The sequence below is a fragment of the Agelaius phoeniceus genome, chromosome 18 (assembly GCF_051311805.1).
Source record: "Agelaius phoeniceus isolate bAgePho1 chromosome 18, bAgePho1.hap1, whole genome shotgun sequence".
Lineage (NCBI taxonomy): Eukaryota > Metazoa > Chordata > Aves > Passeriformes > Icteridae > Agelaius > Agelaius phoeniceus.
Window position 1 is genome coordinate 9,673,350 of NC_135282.1, and position 11,651 is coordinate 9,685,000.

The following is an 11,651-nucleotide window of genomic DNA, read 5'->3' on the forward strand; positions in this document are numbered from 1 at the left end:
CTGCTGGGAAGGGGGGCAGAGGGAAATCAGTGGGGAGCTGATTTCTGTGCAGCTGGAATAATCTCTGTCCCCATTTCCCTGAGATGGATTGCAGCATGGCTTTGGGGAGCTGGATGCTCAGGGAGTGCTCTGCTGCTCCCCCAGGCCAATCCCACCCCCTGGCTCCCTGCCTGGCTCTGTTCAGCTCTTCCCACACACCACATCTCCAGCCAGGGGCTCTTCCCTGCTCCTCTCCCAGTGCTGCCAGAGCTCCAGAGGCTCCCTGCTGCCAGCTGTGCATCCCCTGGGCAGATGTTGCAATGAGACAGGGGCTGGTTCTTCCTCCAGACACAGAACTGACCTTCCTCTGGGTGCTTCCTACAGCACAGGAGGGACAGAGGTGTTTCTCTGACTCTCAGGGACTCACTTTGAAAATGAATTGAACTGAAATGCTCCAAGCCCAGGGACACAGGCAGGACAAAGCTGCCAGGGAGGTGGCAGCCTGGAAGGACATCAGGTACAAGAAAAACAACAAACCAGCTTTGGGACCGCTGAAATATTGATTGGATTCTTCCAGCAAGGCTGAACATGTCCCTGCTCCCACTGGGCCAGCTGGCTTTGAGGGCTTGAGCCTCTCTCCACCCTTTTCTGCTGGCACTAGGTAGGAAAAGGAACAAGAAGGACCAGTTATTTCCAACTCTTTGCCCAGGAAATGAGAGATTTTACCTCTCTGCAGGGCTCACAATGGTTCACAATGGTTCAATGGATTTTACCTCTCTGCTGGTTCACAATGAATCCCTCCATTGTGCCTCCAAGTCCAGGGGCTCCCCCTGCTCATCTCCCTTCTCCCCCAGATTGCCACATTTCTGTCCCTGCCGCAGCCCAGGCGGGTGGCTGGGGCACACTGGGCTCCCCAGCCCTGCTCCCAGCCCCTCCAGCATCCATGGATTCTGTCAGGGGAGGTGGCCAGTGGGCCCCCAGCCACACGAGCCCTGCTGGCCTCCTTCCCCCACACACGAGTCCAAAAGGACACCCTGACTCACTCCTTTTCCACAGGCAGCACTGCCAGCTCTCGAAATACTCCGTGTTTTTCTTAGAGTCTTGGCTCCTGAAGCCCTGTAATTACTTGAACTTTCATTTTCTTTAAATAAAGCCAATTTCTGTCACTCGCAGAGAATCGCCGGAAAATGTGACCTCCTACAAGCTCAGGAGCCACAGAGTGAAAACCCCGCCTTCAGTCCTTCTTTTTTAATTTTTTTTCCTTTCCTGTCACATTTTATACAAATTTTCTTGCAGATTGAGGTTATTGAAAGTTGCATTTGTCTGTCTTGAATCTTGCAACGTTGCAAATGATCTGGAGTTTGTGCCTCGGTGGTGCTGACATCTCCAGGTCCATTGGCTTCAAGCTTTTGGTTTTGAGTGTAAAAGTCATGTATAATTCTCTTCAACGAGTCCTGGGCTCTGTGCAGCTCTGGACAACATAAATTAGCCTCTGGATTTTGTGATCCCAGAGTGTGGTGTGTTTAAATTGCTATTTCAAGCTTAGAGAAATGCTTTCCTTGCGGGATTCAGTCCATCCCTGCCTTAGGTGGGATGGGTGAACAACATGGGACAAGAGCTGCCCTTTTCCCCCTTTATTTGGAGAATGTCTGGACAGGTTTGGTGTTTATCCTTCAGCTTTGATGTTCAGCACCAGGTGAGATGGAAAAGCTCATTTTCTCTCTGGAAAAATGGTGCTACCTGGGGATGGGGATCCCACCCAGCAGCATCAGGGGACTGAGCAGGATGGAGATGCCACAAAATGATCCCATCCCGGGCCACTCTCCAGTGGGACATCAGAGCACAGAAAACCAGGCAAGGGAACGAGTCCTGTTTTCCTTGTTCTGCTCATGAGCTCTGAAAATTTGTCTCCTGTCCTCAAGCAGCACAAAGAGGCAGCCAAGCCCTGTGCACAGCCAGGGGGCCAGGGAATTGCCTTGGAGGTTGAGTTTAACAACAAACCCCGGTGATCTCCAGAAGCTCCCCATGAAAGGTGATCCAGAGACATTCCAAAACACATTTTTTCCAGAGGAGTAGGAGGGGGCAGTGTGCATTTTTAGCAACATCAATCAGCGCACTGGCCCAAGTCACACGTCCAAATCGAGGCCTAGAAAATATGGAAAAGTTGAAATAATCCTTGGAAGCAATCCAGGGACTGGTCATTGAGTCTGCAGGACCTTTTATGAATAACTCTGTAACACAAACCTAATGGAAGCACCAAGAGCCAGCCCACTGGATTTGCAGTCCCAGTTTCCCATTCCAAGGTGAATGGGCTGGATTTTTGGGAAGGAAAGGAGCAGGACTGCTTTGTCTCCTGGCTGGGGAAAGTTTGGCTTTGGAGAGCTCAGCTACAGGAACAGGCAGCACTGTGAACTTCCTCACCTTGGGGTTTCTCTTGGCCTCGATCACCTTTTTATTCCCTATTATTTCCACTTCTGTCACATGCTCAGGAAGTTGCCTCCATTCCACACCAGGACATGCCCTGCTCCCTCCACTGAGTGCTGTGGAGAGGCCAAAGCCCAGGAGATCCTGGAGACCTGCAGGTCTCTGTCTCTCACCTTTTCTCCCTCTCTCTCATCACCGACATCTGAAGCCTTTCATTCTTGAGGCTGTGGGACAGAGGGAGAGGAGTAATCTGAAATTACTGACACCAAATGACCTCTCCTTAGCACAGGGGTCCTTTCTGTAGCTCGGTGACCTCACTCTCCCAAAAGCAGCTGGCAGTGGGTAGCAGAAGGGAGAGGGACTCACCACAGTGGGAGCTGCTCCTCTGTTCTTAATTAAAACTGACTTAATTCAGATTTTCACAGGAAAAACCTCCAGTTTTCCCAATTCCCCAGCGACAACCCGAAGCAGAATCCCCTGGCTAAAAGGGATGAAGAAATAGATGTGGGAGGCTGTGTTTCCCAACCACCTCATGAGTCAAAACTCTGGAAAGGATGGGAGAGGGAGGGTGGGAGCAGAGAGCACAGGGAGGGGGACATTCCTGTGTCACAACCCTGGGCAGCCTTTGGCTCTGCACAGCATCTCAGATTCATTAAAAAAAAGCCTACAAAGATCATCAAGTCCTTTTTGCACCAAAGCATCTCCAGACTGGCATCTGGCAGCTGCTCTGTGGTGTCTCCTGCTAGGCCCAGCCATCATCTGTGGGCACATCTTCCACCCACCAGCCAGCCAGGCCTGCAGCATGTGTCTGCATCTTCTTCCCTGATGTTGGGAATGAAAAAAGAGCTTGAATCCTTCACTGACCTGCAATTCCTGCTGAAGCACTCAAGCACCTTCCCCTTGCTTCTGTGGTTTTAAGTGTTTTTTAGAAGTATCTGTTTATTACAGCTCAATAAAGTTTTATTTTGCGAAAAACCATGATTGATTTCCTCTGCTTGAAACAACAAGCAGGCAACCTTCCTCAGCCAGCACCTCCTCCTCCATTCATAAAAACGTGTTAACAATTCCTTTAAAATTCATAGACAAGCCAAGCACAGTTTATTCCTGAAGTTACACAAATTAATACAAAGCAGCACACGGCCTAGGCCTGGCATCAAGTCAAAGCCTGCTCCAAAGGCCTCCCTCTGCTGTACAATACATTGATGTGCTCTTGGAAACTCCAGAAATCAGCAGAGATTGGAGTTCTCTCCTCCCCTGCCTGCTTCCCTCTGCTCTCCTGCTCAATATGAAATGATCTTTAACCTCCCAGAGCATTCTCTGATTTGCAATTCCCTGAACATGACAGTGAGCATTGATTAAATCTGAGGCTTTACAGATCTGTGCCTCTTCAAAGTCTGGTTGTGCTCCAAAAGTTGTGTTTGAGAGTTCCCTTAAATTTTGGCTTAAAAACCCTACAGTTTTCTCCTTTCTGCTGTGTAGAGCTGTAAGCTTGGGTAATGAGGTGGTTTGGTGACCAGGAGGGTAACCCAGCTCTGGGAGAGTGTGGGATGGAAGGAGAGCTCCAAGGGAAGGCTTTCACCTGGGAAAAGCTCAGCTGGAGCATCCTGCAATTCCCAGGAGCGTGGGGGACAGTGAGAAATGACTTCTGCCCGTGGTGTCACACACCTGTCCCTGCCCAGCAAAGCCACCAGAGCAGGTCCCTCTGCTGGCTGCCCCAGCCTGAGCAGCTCCTGCTGCCCTTGGAGGATGTTTCCCCACATGGACTTTCCCCCAGAGGCTCCCCTGTGACAGCAGATGCAGGTGCAAGGCATTAATTGGTGTTAATTAACCTGATGAGCCTCCTCCACCCACGGCCCTGGAGCTCTATTTAAGGGCAGCTCTGAGGTTTTGCTCTGGTTTGGGCTGTCCCTGCTCTCCTGGGTGTGCTGCATGTAATTTATCACCTGAGGTGCCCTGGGGTGTCTGCCACGGGCAGTTTGTCTCCAGCCTCCCTCCTGCCTGGACCTCACCCTGTGAGTCACTTCCCCCGTGTCCTGGAGGGACAGAATGGCTGCTTTTCTGTCCCCAGACCTGTGCAGAGGTTTCCTGCCCCACAGGCAAACTGAGAACAGGTTTGGGGGGCTCAGTATGGGCAGCACAGTGTCCTGCCACCAGCTGTCCCTTCACAAGGACTGGGTTATGCAGTTTTAACACCCCAGCAGTGATGGGTTTTGGGGAACAAAATAGTTAAATATTCTGACTGGTGTTTAGTGCTGGGCTACAGTTTAGAGGGAACTAGAGCAATAATTTGATCTATTATAGGTAGTTTTTTGTTTCATTACCTGTTCAACTCCATCTACCTTCTTTTTGCTTTTTCATTCAAGAAAGTCAATCCTGAAAGGCTTCTTTGAGCAAGAAGCCTGGGCTTCCTCCCCCTCCCTGCCCTGTCAGCACAGCCCCTGCTCTTGACCCTGAGCACAGCTCTGAAGTTCTCATTTGTCAGCAGAGCAAGGGAGAGCTGGGACACATCGATTGTCCTTGCTGAAAGCACCTGGAAGTGGCAGGAAGGGAGGTGTGAGCCCAGGTGGGACTTTGGGAAGCATCCCTTGCTCCCCAGCCGTGTCCTGCAGTGCTCAGGTGCTGGTTGATGCTATCAATAAATTGTCAGCCTGGATTTCTCTCTCTGTGAGGGTCACTGGCTGTGGGGCTGGGGCACCTTCCCCTGGGAGGGCTCTGATGTGCAGCAGGGCCACCTGAGCTGAGAGCAAGGCTGTCCTGCCTGCAGGGACAGTGTGTGATGCTCCTGCTCTCTGAGTTCCAGCCTTCCCCACAGGGACTGCTGAGATCTGTGATTGACAGTGTCAAATATCCCCCAGCCTTGCTCCTTCTTTCCCCTCTGCTGACCTCTTATCTAAAGTGCTTTCTCCTGCCCTCAGCAGCTGAGTTTCATCACACCAGGGAGGTCCAGCAGCCTGTAACCCCTTGGTAAATCCCCCTGCTCCCAGGATACATCCAGGTGGCCACAAAATGGCACTTTTTGGCTCAAAGTTCTGAATTCTCTCCCCCAAACCTCAGTGTTGAGATGTTATTTTGTGGTGTAGCTGCCCCTGGGCTGCCAAGATGGGAGGGAATGATCCTGGTGTCTGTTGGAGTTTGGCCCCAGCCTGGAATCAACTGCAAAGCCAAGGGGAATCCTTGGCACCAGCTGCAAAACCTGTGAGCTTCTGGGCCAGGCAGGACCTGAGCATGGCTTGGCTTTGTGTGCTGGAGAGCAGACCTGCCCTGGCAGGCCCCTGTGGCAATATTTAGTAGTTTCTAGCAAGATAAATGTAGTGCACATGGGAGAGATGTGGGGATGAGGAGGCAGATGTTTCATCAGCTTTGGCTGGGTTAAAAATCAAGGTTTGGCCTGGCTGTTCTCAGTCTTTGTCTGAGTTGCTGATTTCCCCTGGAATTCCTCGGGAGACTTGCTCAGAGGTTTTGGAGCTTCTGATTACAGATTGCTTTCCCTGGTTATCTCTCATGGCTCCTCCACAGTTCTGGGAGTGTTTGGTCGTTGTGGACTGAGAATTTGGCTGTGCAGAGTGGCACAGAAGGGCCACAGCTCTGCCTGTGCCACGATGCTCTGTGACTGCTAATGGGCACTTGGGGTCTAAAAAAGCTGAGATTGAGGAGTTTTTGTTGAGAACTGCTGCTTTTCCAGGCTCATTCCAAAATTTATTTGCAACACCAGCACTCAGTAACTGGGAGTTGTATTTGCTGAGGTCACACAGGAGTGGATTTGAGACCTTTTCATTACAGCAAAGAGGCTGGGAAATATTGCAGTGACAGAGCTGAGCCTGCTCCCCGCTTTCCAGGGCTGGGGCGAGTCCAAAACTGCACTCCAAGGAAAGAAATGATGTGCCATGTGTCTGAGCAAGCTGCAGCTCTCCAAGACAGATATCCAAGTGCCCTTTCCAGCCCCTGGAGTGATGTGGTGGGGATCAATCCCCACAGATCCACCTCCTGTTGGCAGCAGGACACGGCCACACAGTCGGCGTGGAGGAGACACTTCCCTGCAGCTGGTTAAGCTTAAGCAAAATGCAGCTATATTACAGTCTCCTGAATTAAATTCCCAATTGCTTTGGGAACCTATTTCAGGGAGGAAAAAGTAGATCATGTTTCACCAGACAATGCCTGAGTTGAAAAACTGGGGCTGGTTTTATAGAAGGCACAGTTGATTTTTCTCCCAAATTTTTTTTGTTCTTTTTTTTTTCTGGCAGGAGAGGGAGAGAGAAATCCTGGGAGATGAATCCTTGCTGCAGAGAGGGAGTGTGGGTGGAGGCAGGGTGGCAGAAGATTGTCACTTATGACTGGCACTGAGAATTCCTGCTGCTGATGCTGGACCTGGGAGAAATCCTGGGAATGCAGAAATGAGCAGTGATCTCCAAGGTAAGCACTTCCCACCTGCTGGGTTCCAGCTGCACATGGGATACCCAGGTCACTTTTGGTTTGTTTTGGAGTGTTTTCCTGAGGGGGGTCTGATGTTAATTCAGACTGGGAGAAGAAAACCTGGAATAAAGATAGTGCTGGAGCTGAAAATGCAAGGAATAGTCGCTCCAGGATGAGCAAAAAGGGAAATTTGGGTGTGAGGATGGCTGGGCCTGGCAGGGAGGAAGAATGAATCTTTAACTCAAGAGAAAAAAAAAGAAAGGTTGTTTAATTCATTTCCTGAATTGGGAGAAGCCAATACCCCAGGCTGGATGGGATTGGAGCAGCCTGGTCCAGTGGAAGGTGTCCCACGAGATGATCTCTAAGGCCCCTTCCAACCAAAACCATTCCATGAAATTCTGCATATTCAATTCCAAAAGGAAAAAGCCTCTTAGAGCAGTCAACAAATTCCATTTTGGTAGCAAGGCTGATTTGTTTTGAGCTGAATGTAGAAAATGAATGTCAAGGAAAAGTCATTTCCAAGCAAGAAAGCCCATCCTTTGCATTGGGGAAAATGTCAAAAGGGCACGCTGACATTTACATTTTTTTCTCTCTCCACTTTGTTCCTGAACAAAAATTTGCCAAAGCCAACAGGGTGTCACTTTGTGATGGAAATCTGTTTTGACAAAAAATTTTCCAACCAGCTTTACTTGCTCCACACACAAACATTTCCGCTCTCGATTCCAATGCAGATTTGGCAGGGAGCAGGGTAAGGATGGAGAGGGGCTGTTGCCCTGTCAGTGATGTCTCACCCTGTCAAAGCCCCAAGATCCCTGAAACATCCTGATTCCAGGGAGATCTCACCCCCAAGGTCCCTCCCTTTGCCTGCCTGGCTGACCTGGGCAGGGATTGAGCATTCCCTGGCTATGAAATGCTCACCTGGGAGCTGAATTTGGGCTGGGAGCTGCTGATCCTGACTCAGGGCCTGGTTAGGCCTCACATGGGTTGTTGTGCTGAGTTACAGATCTTCCTTACAGATTTTTGGGGTGTTTTTCTTATTTCTGATCCAGTTTCTGGGTTGCTGTTTGGACAGAGACCTCTTTACCAAGGCCTGGAGGGACAGCACATGGGGAATGGCTTCAGACTGCCAGAGCTGGCTTGGGTGGGATCTTGGGATGGAATTGTTCCCTGGGAGGGTGAGGAGAGCCTGGAACAGAGCAGCTGTGGCTGCTCCTGGATCCCTGGAAGTGTCCAAGGCCAGGATGGATGGAGCTTGGAGCACCCTGGGGTAGTGGAAGGTGCTCCATGGCAGGGTTGGAATGCCTCACCATCTTTAAGGTGCCTTCCAACCAAATCATTCTATGATTTTATGATATGGAATGAAGGCAGGACTCCAGTTATCTGCTTTTGGTATTTACAGACCAAAATTTCTATATTTTCCCTGCAATTTATCTGTGCAACATTGAAATGCAGTGCATGGGATGGAAGAGGTTTGAAAGTCTCTCGTTACCTTGTTGGGACCATATCAGAAGGAACATCCTGGTGAGGATGAGGGCCCAGGCTCTCTCCTGGGAGGGGGACAGCCCAATTTGTACTCCAGCTCTGAACACGAGGGGCTTGCCAAGAAAAAACAAAAAATCCAAAAAAATCTGAGCACAAGTGCTTGGATGTTACTGGCAGGGAAAAAAATAAAAAGCCACAGCGGCAATAAAATTAATTTCCTTCTCTAATATATACAAGACTTTCTCCAAGAGAATTATGAGGCAAGCTGATCAAAGTCTGTAAGTGGTACTTATGCTATCAGTTTCACCCCCTTAATGCCCTGCTGTCAAAACAAAATCCCCTTGAAAGGCTTTGAGGAAAATCACATGAGCATAATGGCTTTGAGAAAAATGGCCCTAAGTACTCAGTAACATATACAGAGAGGACTATTAGATGGGCTGGTGTAATTGGACTTATTTTCCAATGTAAACACTCTTCTAGGAGCAAGTTACTGCTTAGGCATGGAGCAGAGCAGGGCTGGGTTATCGAGGCAGAGGGGAGCACTGGGAACTTGAGACACCATGGTGACTTCAGGCAGAGTTAGATAAAAGGAGGAGGGGAGAAGCAGAAGGATGGGTTTATTAAACACTCACTTTCAGACATTTAAAATGCCTGAAATTTTGTTTTCATTTTAAATTTTATTTTAAATGAAATGACATTCCTACATTCATCCCACTCCCCACGTTCATCAGGTGGGGAGTGGTGGGGCTGCTCTCAGGTGGGAGGAGGTGAGAGTGAACTCTCTGAGCCTTTATCTGCTGTGTTTGTCTGGCTCTGCTGGGGTTTGGGGTTAGGGCTGCCCTGACAGCTCTGGGAACAGGAATCCTACCTCCAGGCTGTGGCCATCCAGCTCTGATGGGGACAGCAAAGGTGACACCCCAAATGCCCACTCTGCAGCACTGAGAGGGAGCACAGCTCTGATTAAGGGATGATTAATCCTGATTAATGTGCTTAATCCTCTGCAGGATTTGTTGGTGCACCTGTAGGGAAACACCTCTTTTCCTATTTTGGTCCCTGACTCCTCCAGAGGAGCAGGGACAGTGCAGGCTCCATGTGCAGCTCCCATGGCACCTCCTGCTATCAGCTCTGCCCTTTTCCATCCCTTTCTGGGGAGCCCTCAGCCCCTCATCCTCCTGTGCTGCAGCAGCAATGCCCAGGGGTGGGCAGTGACTGCCAGGGGATGAACAGGGTGTGTTTGCAGAGATTCTGGTGTAAAGGCAGGAGAACTGAGCATCCCTCATAGTTTGGATGTTCCTGGGTGGAAAAGCTGCTGCTGAGGCCTAATATCAATTTGCCCCTGTGCAAACAGTGTCCAGTGCAGACCCCAGGGCCCATTTCTTCAGTCCTTGCTTCCTCTCCTTCCTTCTCCCCTTTTGCACTGCAACTCTCTGTGTCTGAGGCCACAAGGTCCTTGGAACCTCTTTCCCAGACCACTGAAGCTCTTTGCCACATGGCTTTTCTCCCTGGGAACACCACATCAGTGCACCAAAAAGGAGGATCAGGAATTTTTTTACAAAATCCTGAAATATTTCAAAAGCTTTTTTTTAAAAAATCCAAACAACCCAACAAAATCATACCAATAAACCCACACACTTTCTACTATCTGGTTTTTTTCAGCTGGTGAGTGTCAAGCAAGTCTTCCCTGAGCATCCTTTTGGGCTGGGCACAGACAGAGTCTGCTGGAGTCAATGAAAAGATATTCCTAGGCCAAGCTCATCCAGATTCCTGACATCTCATAGAGCTGTTTCCCTATCTGCCCCTCTTTCCTGGCCTTACTGTCTTGCTCTCCCTTTGGAGGAAATTCCTTTCCTGGTGATAACCATGTCTGTAGCTCGTATTTCCTCTTTCTTGTTGACAGTTTTAAACCAATAGATTTATGAACTTTGAAGTAATAGAAATATTTCAGACATACCTACCCTTGCCCTTATCTAGACCAGGCAGGGATTTTTCTTTTGCTGGACACTGCACTTGTAACAGGAGCCATTTGCCTTTCATCCCATCCTTTGGAAAGCCAAGCCTGCTTTGCTTAATGAGGGCTTTGGTAACCTCTGATTATTCATGTGTGAGTCCCACAGCTGTTGTGCCACTTTTCACCTCAGCTGGGCCCAAAGAGGTGAATCTGCTCTTGAGGAGATCCCTCTGGTGGGTGTGTGAGACTGGATGGGTGCTCAATGAAGGAATTTGCAATCATTTCCCATGGAGGCTGGCTGGGACACCAAGGCTGAGTGAACAGGTCCATGCCCTGCTCCCTCTTTGCAGTGCCTGGCCCAAATGTCCTGCTCCACCTGAGAATCCCATGTTGTTTCTCAGACCTCAGCTCCTCTCTGTGTTAAAATGGGAATAACCTGGTTTAAAGGGCTGCAGGCAGGGTCAGGCTCAGCCACAGCAGTGACAGGGGACATCAGCTGTCCCCGTGCCTGGACTGAGGCAGGCAGGGAGGATTTTGCACCTCCCAGCCCATCCCAGGGTGTCTGGCCTGGGGGGACACAGCTGGGGCTGGACTGAGCACCCCAGAGCATCACTGAGTGTAAATTCCTCCTTCAAGGACTTCCCAGACAGAAATTCTTCACTTTTTAACTCTGCAGGATCCTGGATTAATAGAAAAGGGTGGAGGGAGCGGATGCTTCCCCTAGGAAGGGTTTCTCTCTGTCAGAGCTGATTTACTGCAGCCAGTGACAGAGTCAGAGATAATTCCAGAGGTGGCAGCAGCAGCACCTCCCCACCTGAACGGGAGTGCTGAGCCCTGGGGGTGTAAAATGATCGGCACTAATTGCTGACACCTCCCTGAGCTCCCGGGGCACAGGACAAATGCTGCAGGTGGGACAATTCGGTGCTGAGATTTTGTATGGCTGTGACCTGCAGTGAGGTAAATCTGAGAAATCCTGTGGCAAAAGCACCTCTGGGTAGGGCTGGATTTTAGGGGAGGCTGAGCCTTGAGTTCCAGTGGTTCCAGACCCCAAAATGATGCTGTGGGTGAAGAAGTCACAGCCCTGAGAGGTGCTGCTGTCGGGTGGGAGGGTGGCACCACAGAGCCTCCCCCTGGGCAGACCTGGGGAAGGATTTCCTGCTGGCATGGGGAGCGTGTGAAGGCACTGGAGCACCCCAGGGTGCAGTGGGTGGTGCAAGGTTGTGGGAGGGGAGAGGCAGATCCACCCCAAACCAGCACTTTGCCCAGGAAAAAGCATCAAAGGAGTGATCCCAGAAGATCTGGGGCACTTTGAGAGGCAGCAGTGGCTGCTGTGCTTTGGGGATAGGAGCTTGTTGAGGGCCAGCCTGCCTGTGTTCATCCTGGCAACAGGAGGGTCTGTGCCAAATGA